At 32.9% G+C, this 8,236-nt stretch overlaps 1 long non-coding RNA gene across 1 annotated transcript; it reads left to right on the top strand.

The window, feature by feature from the left end:
- The first annotated feature begins 4,230 nt into the window (after positions 1-4,230).
- On the top strand, positions 4,231-7,709 carry LOC127870420 (uncharacterized). The gene is made up of 3 exons (XR_008044809.1): positions 4,231-4,512; positions 4,949-5,031; positions 6,033-7,709. It is a non-coding gene; the product is annotated as an uncharacterized LOC127870420 (long non-coding RNA).
- Positions 7,710-8,236: the final 527 nt, after the last annotated feature.

Raw genomic sequence — 8,236 nt, 5'->3', positions numbered from 1 at the left:
AAGAGATTTCATATTTGACTTTATTATTAGTAATCGTAATAATCATCTTTGAGATAAATAGCTGAACATGTAAAATTTAGACTCTTTTCAAACAATAAGTTATTGAACCTAATTAAGTTCGTATGGTTTGAATAATAAGCAGACCCTTTTTGTTGTTTATATGGATAAATACGAGACTCGTTGCAAATGAAAACAATCATCAAGTACATGAACAGCCAATGACTCCAGGAAAAATTTGAAAAATATATTATGTTATGTGCATTTTATTTACCGAATTGTTTATTGGTTAGACATAGGATAAGCTTTGTTGAATCCTGAATTATTAAAAATAAGTTCATTTTCTAAAATGTCTCTAATTATTACGTTTGGTGTTCCTTTAACTTCTCTGTGTGGTTAACTATTTGCACTGATCTCATTGGTGCAAAGAGGTTGCACGAGACGGATAGGCTTTGAACAACGAATAGGTTTTAAAGAAGCCTAAGTTTTAAACTACACGTGATATTTGCATGCATATTCTGAACACAAAAGACAGAGATAGAAGTGTTGGAGACAAACGAATGTGCAAGGCTTCGAGAGATTTGAAAACGCGCCTAGGCGTGTTCAGGTGTTTGAATGCATGACACCTTATTGAATCAAAGGCGCCTAACCTAATTCGCTCATATGAACGTCATCTTTAATTTTAAGTTAAGTATATGGGTAATATGCTTGACATATTCGCATCGTTCCATTAGAATTGACTGTTTGATCAGATAAACGGACAATAACATATCATGGGACACGTGGGCGCATTCGATCAAAGAAAGAAAGAAAGAAAGAAAGGATTGCTTTTATTGAAACCGTAATATTTTCTTTGCCTGAAAACACCGATAAAAAGTACTCTTAAAACGATGCAAAGATGTTCTTCTCAACTTGTCGGACGTTATGCCAACAGTTATAAGCATGCTGCAAGATGTCAGTGTGATCTAAAATTTCCGGTACGAGATGTGTGTGTGTGTGTGTGTGTGTGTGTGTGTGTGTGTGTGTGTGTATGTGTGTGTGTGTGTGTGTGTGTGTGTGTGTGTGTGTGTGTGTGTGTGTGTGTGTGTGTGTGTGTGTGTGTGTGTGTGTGTGTGTGTGTGTGTGTGTGTGTGTGTGTGTGTGTGTGTGTGTGTGTGTGTGTGTGTGTGTGTGTGTGTGTGTGTGTGTGTGTGTGAGTGTGTGTGTGTGTGTGTGTGTGTGTGTGTGTGTGTGTGTGTGTGTGTGTGTGTGTGTGTGTGTGTGTGTGTGTGTGTGTGTGTGTGTGTGTGTGTGTTGTGTGTGTGTGTGTGTGTGTGTGTGTGTGTGTGTGAGTTTGTAAAACCTACCAACCGGGGAAAATCGTATGAATACACACCAACAAACCGGGGAACACCTACCAACCGGGGAATTCCCCGGTTGGTTTTAGGCGCAAATCTCTAATCTACGTGTATAAAATACCAAACTGTCAATTTAAATTAGAAATCCAACGCCTTCCCCGATTAGCGGGTTTGTGGCATGCACAAAATATACACAAATCTTGACCAAATTACAATCGAGTGTGTATCCAGGCATATAACAGTTCCCCGGTTGCGCTGTTTAAAAATCATACACTCGGTATTTATATCATTTAGTGAAAGTAAGTTGGAAAAATGGAGTTTCGAGCGAACAAACGCATTAAACTAAGGTAAGTTTTTTAATTATGTTTTCAACTTACAATTACTATTAAAAAGCGTTTTTATGTAAACGTTAAAGTAATACCGGAAGACGAATTCTAAAGATCGATTTATATAAATATCATTTGATTACAAAGCTTGTTTTACGGTACATATTTCACGAATATATTTTATAAATAAACGTTAAACAAAGTAGAGCTCTAGGCAGTTTTTCGTTAGTTATATATATATATATATATATATATATATATATATATATATATATATATATATATATATATATATATATTGGAGCTATCCTACTCACCCCGGCGTCGGCGTTAGCGTGAGCGTTGGAATGTTAAAGTTTGCGTACCACCTCAAATATTGTCTATGTCCCTTGACATATTGCTTTTATATTTAGCATACTTCTTTACCAACATGACCCCAATCTATAAACAAGAGCAGACAACTGTAACAAGCATTTTGTAAGAATTATGCCCCTTTTTCCACTTAAAGTATGCATATTATTGATAAATTTTTGTTAAAGTTTACGTACCACCGCAAATACTTTCTATGTCCCTTGACATATTGCTTTTATATTTTGCATACTTCTTTACCAACATAACCCCAATCGATAAACAAGAGCAGACAACTGTAACAAGCATTTTGTAAGAATTATGGCCCCTTTTCCACTTAGATAATGCATATTATTGATAAATCTTTATTAAAGTTTGCGTACCACCTAAAATATTTTCTTTGCCCCTTGACATAAGGTTTCATATTTTGCATACTTCTTAACCAACATGACCCCAATCTATAAACAAGAGCAGACAACTGTAAAAAGCATTTTGTAAGAAGTATGGCCCCTTTTTTCACTTAGAATATGCATATTATTGGTTATTCTATGTTAAAGTTTGCGTACTACCTTAATATTTTCTTTGTCCCTTGACATATTGCTTTCATATTTTGCATACTTCTTTACCAACATGACCCCAATCTATAAACAAGAGCAGACTACTGTAAACAACATTTTGTAAGAATTATGGCCCCCTTTTCCACTTAGAATATGCATATTATTAATAATTCTTTGTTAAAGTTTGCGTACCACCTCAAATATTTTAATTGTTCCTTGACATGCTGCTTTCATATTTTGCATACTTCTTGACCAACATGACCCCAATCTATAAACAAGAGCAGACAACTGTAACAAGCATTTTGTAAAAATTATGGCCCTTTTTCCACTTAGAAACTTTGACTATTTTGTTAAATTTTGTGTTTACATCGACTTTACTTCTAAAGTATCAAGGCTATTGCTTTCAAACTTCAAATACTTTCTTACTATCATGAGGGTACTGCACCTGGCAAGTTGAATTTTACCTTGACCTTTGGACCTTGAATCTGAAGGTCAAATTAATAAATTTTGATTAAATTGCCATAACTTCTTTATTTAGGATCAGATTTGATTCATACTTTGACAAAACAACACTTACCCCCCCCCCCAAAAAAAAATGTTTTTGTTGTCCTTATTTTTTTAACATGTTAAAAAAAGCATTTTTTTTCTTAAGACCGTCTAACCTACCGACCCAAGCTATTGCTATCAAACTTGAAATACAATCTTATTAGTTTGTTTTATGTCTTTACAAATGTTCAATACATATGTTTTTTGGAAACCTGAACTCAAAATCGTCTATAATGTACCACTTCTTTAAAACATAAGCGATCAATATGTTTGGTTTAAGCTTATTTATTACGACATAGTAACATATTCACAAGTTACATGACATTGACATTGGATCAATATGTTTCAATTATGGTCCTCTTCCAGTTAGAATATGACTATAGTACCTTGACCTTATTGAATATGAACAATTTCCCCATGGTGGCTTACTTTATACTGTCAAGCACTTGAATAGTCGAGCGCGCTGTCTTCTGACTGCTCTTGTTGTTTTTCTCATCGACATTTCCATTTTTACATTTAGTAGCCAAAAGGGTCCAAGTACCCTTGATCTCGCAAGAACGTACTGTTAGAATTACGTTGATCCACCAGGTTTTGAAGTAAAAACCGTCAATGATGTCATAGGTACAAATATTTTTGTATATGGTTATGTTTAAAGTCGTTTAGAAATTATAAAAGAACATCGTAGCCCCTTTCCATTAAAAAGAAGAAAACAAACATGGACTATTGGGTTACTTAATACTGGGAAGAAGTATGGAAGTAGCATAAAGATTTATTGATTATTTATGAATAAAACACTATTGGCGCCTATATCTAGCCTTCAATTATATGACCAAAATGATTATTAATATAAATTGTCTAAAAATATAAATATTTCAGACGAAGGAGTCTTGGCCACTGAGCCTTTAAAAAAAGGAGACTTTCTTCTCGAATACAAAGGGGCTCTGATAACACGAGTAAAACATGCACGGCAATTAGAAAAGGAGTATGAAAAGGGGGGGTTAAGGCAGCTTCATTTACTTTTTTAAATACAGAGACAAATCTTGCTGGTAACTACAAATTATCTTTACTTTGCACATCAAACGTTTAAATCACGCCATTAGAAGAAGAATTATCTTTAGTTTTTTCACCATAATAATTAAAAATGGCATGCGAGTTATTTTAGTTTAAAGCACCAGAAGTGTTTATTTAAATGTCTTATTCAGCATTGACGCTACCAACGATATATTTCATGAGAGTCGAATGATAAATGATGCCGAAAATGGAGACGCAAAACAAAAATGTGTAATGAAAATAGTTGAAGTCAACCAAACTCCCCATCTATGCACTTTCGCCGACAGAGACATTGCAATTGGCGAGGAACTCCGATATGATTATGGAGTACCAACACTTCCATGGAGAAAGGTACATTCTATTGTAAAGATGTCATCTGTGATGGATTTATCACTGATATTTATCCCATTTTAAATTAGCTTTAAATGTCTTTTGAATTATTATTCTTATAAATATAGCCAATCAGTTTTATGATTACATTCATGTTCATTCATGAGTTATTCATTTTAAATACAGATATTCAAATATCTTTTTGCCGTAAATTAAAATGTTTAATCATTGAACGTCGTCAAGCTCTACTTTAATGCGGTCTGTCTGATAATGTGTATTTGTTATTTGAATTGTCAGAAATGCACGGAACAAAAAATGGGTATGTTTCACAGTGATTTGTTATTACTACACATGCATTAATACAAATGCGTTGAACTAAATGGTTTCATGAATAACAAACTTTTTAACTCTGACTAAATTATGTGTTATACCATTTTTTGTTGTTGTTTTTGAATAGGCAACACACTGACTACTAGATCTATTGACAGCCAGGAACCAGGACAAACAACATCCGTACACACGGAAGAAAGCGATGAGACGGTTTGTAATATTTCACTATGTCGAAGCTACTAAGGGGTATTTTCTGGTTTGGTTTATTCTTCAGTGAAATGGGCGTAATTTTGCCTTAAATTATATTGTGCCAATATTTATTCCGGGTGATGCTAATTGGTAACTGGGTTACGCGAATTTTAAAAGAATAAAATATTGTTTACCAGTTGTAGTGACTATGAACTACTTGTCTTTCAAAATCTTCATATACACAAAGAATTTAGAACTTACACCTGTCAATGAAACTGATGAGCATGTGTATTAACCACTGTAGTCTATAAACATCGACTTCATCATAATCACAAAAAACGTTAATTATCGCTTATCCAAGAAGTGTAATGTCATTAATTTTAATTTTCAGTATTAGACTTATACGCTGCCAATTACTGTGTATGAAACTCTGAGACATTAGGAAATTTAACTTGCGTGTTACATATGGACATTGGTTGATATTTTATCTTAACGACAAAAAAAACAATAGCGTCTACTCGATAGTTTACTATACGATACATTCTGACATGGGTAAGAAAAGATAGTTCATTTTATACCCACCACCGCACAATACATACAGGATTTACCGTGAACCACAGTCCGTTCACCAGTTCTTTTTCCTTCCAACACATTTGTCCAGAGAAGTACAATACCTTTCATTTAACCGTGCATACGTTTTGTCTTATTAGTATCTGTAAAAATATTCATTGTATACTTTTTCGAACTTTGATAACATGTTTGGAACAACCTGGTATATGTTATGACATGCTACGTCGGTGTATTCAGCCAATCTTTAAAAAAGTAATTGTTTGATTCATAAGGCAAAATAATGTTTCCAAATTTGTCGTGTGACATCGATGTCATTATCAGGTGCCGTAAGTACCTGGACGCTTTTGTCGAAATTTGCTATGAAAAATTGTACTGAAGTATATATATTTAATATGAATATCTTACACATGGCAGTTAGCGACGTCATATGGTGTTTGATTATCCATGTACAGAAAAGGGTACTTCCAATACCAGGAGAACAAAACAAGCAGCCAAAAAGCAATGGAGTGAAAACGAAAAAGGAGCTGTTCACAGACACTTTGATCGTTTTTTGATAATGGGTAAATTACCAGGGAAAAAAGAAATACTTGCATGTATTGAAAGTGAGAATGACCTTCACAACAGAAGTTGGAAAATTGTCAAAGACTTTTGCAGAAATTTAATTGAAACAAAAAAGCGACGGGGACTTTTAACTTACAAAAATATTACACATATAATGCACGTTTAGGAGAATACGTTAAAGGATGAAGTTGCCACTTTTTTGTGTTTTCTTGTTCTATATACTCTTTTCGAAAAAGATATATGTGTGCTTATTGTATTTGAATGTTTTATTAATACGGTTCAGTCAAAAACGATATTTGTTAATAATCATATCGCCGAACAAATTAGGATTGGTATATAGTTCGGCCAAAGAGTGTTTCTTTGTACTTTCTATTACGAGTTTCTACGAGTTACTCACTATACAAGTTATTTTTTACCCTAAACTTGGTGAATATGAATGAATATAGCAAACATGATAACAAATCAATCTAGAAGGCTAAACGTTCAGAGAAGGCACAAAAAAATTCAGTCGGATAAATGGAAACAAACATTTTGTTCATGCATAACAAACAAACACTTTTAGATGTAATAAGATAAATGTAAATAACATAAAAAACTACTGCTAAACTACTGCTACAATATGAAGAATACAAATGAATATTTTTTCAATTTTACAAAATTTGTTTTGAATGACAGGTGTCTGACTTGCAGTTGAGTACTTAATAGTTATTTTAAAGTAAAAATTTACCAAAATGTAAATTATTGCGTAAATATCGCACTAGAATTGATTAAATAGTTGTAAAATATTACAATAATTTCCTACACATTTGTTTTGCGTGTTGATATTCACATTAGCTATCAATTCACATATTTGCTTTGTGTATATAATTGGTATGTTTATATGTTTTTCATATCAAAATTGCTTGATCTACAAAAATTCACGAGGAGTTATGCATTTTTTCCCATGTTTTTAATTGAAGTTTATAATTCAACGACGATGAAAATTACTAAGATGCCAGATTTAGTTATGTTTTTGTCTCATTTATGGTTAAAGATCAATTAACATACCCATTTCCCAGACTAAGATATTGTTAAAACAATTTATCGCGTTTGCGACTGACCTCTTTTATGCATTCTAACACAAGCTATTTACTTGTTGTTTTCGAAAACTCTTCATATACACACACTTGAACAAGCTGTAGATTACCTAGAACAAAACATATTTGAAACATATATTTATATGTGATATGTAAATTCATGCACAAAGCTAATAACTAATCATGTTTATACACTTTGCGATATGATGCTATAATGTCGGTTGTTTTAAGTGATTAATCATTATGTTAACCATGTTATCTGCCATCTGGAATGTAATTAAGTGTTTTGACATGTATGCGAAATTGATCTTGTTCGATTTGGTGCTGTATATTCAGAATTGAGTCACACTGTTATAATTTTCCTGTTGGTACATATTATTTTTAAGTTGGCACCAACAAGGGTCTAACAATTGATCCACATGTGCACTCCCAGTAAGTTTATATACTATAATGTAAGTGATTTAAAATAATATTAAACTACGTGTTTGATAAGTGTTTGCTTTGGTTCATATTTAATTATTAGTGTTTTGTAGTGCCTCGCCACATTCGTTGTAAAACGTTCATGGTTGTTTAAAGTTATAGATTTTATTATTTTTGAAAATGCAATAAATGTATTTAAGACAATTTAAGTGAAGCGGAAGTTGCCATGCGTGTGAATGAATTTTCTGATGTTTACCTGTTTCAGGGGATTAAATGCATGAGTTATTTTATAATGTCAGAGTAAGGAAAAAGTAAATTTACCCTACTCAATCTACATGCATATGGACAGTTCTACTTTTAGGATAAAAAACTTCATAGTACGTGACAATCGTGAATGCTTTTTTCTGATGGAAAAAAGGAATTAAACAATTAAGCCGGCTTCCCCTCTCCTTCATTCGGTTTGACAAATAGCGTGGCCTGAAAAAAATAACATTATTTTTTAGTTTTAAGAACGAATTGTATTCATTTGTTGATTAATTGCACCATGATTGTTATAGTATAATGCAGCACTTGCATTCTTGTAGTCGGCTTATAGCTAA

The sequence above is a fragment of the Dreissena polymorpha genome, chromosome 2 (genome assembly GCF_020536995.1).
Source record: "Dreissena polymorpha isolate Duluth1 chromosome 2, UMN_Dpol_1.0, whole genome shotgun sequence".
In the NCBI taxonomy this organism is placed as follows: Eukaryota; Metazoa; Mollusca; class Bivalvia; order Myida; family Dreissenidae; genus Dreissena; species Dreissena polymorpha.
Note: the sequence above shows the minus strand (reverse complement) of the source record. Positions and strands in the feature narration are given on the sequence as shown.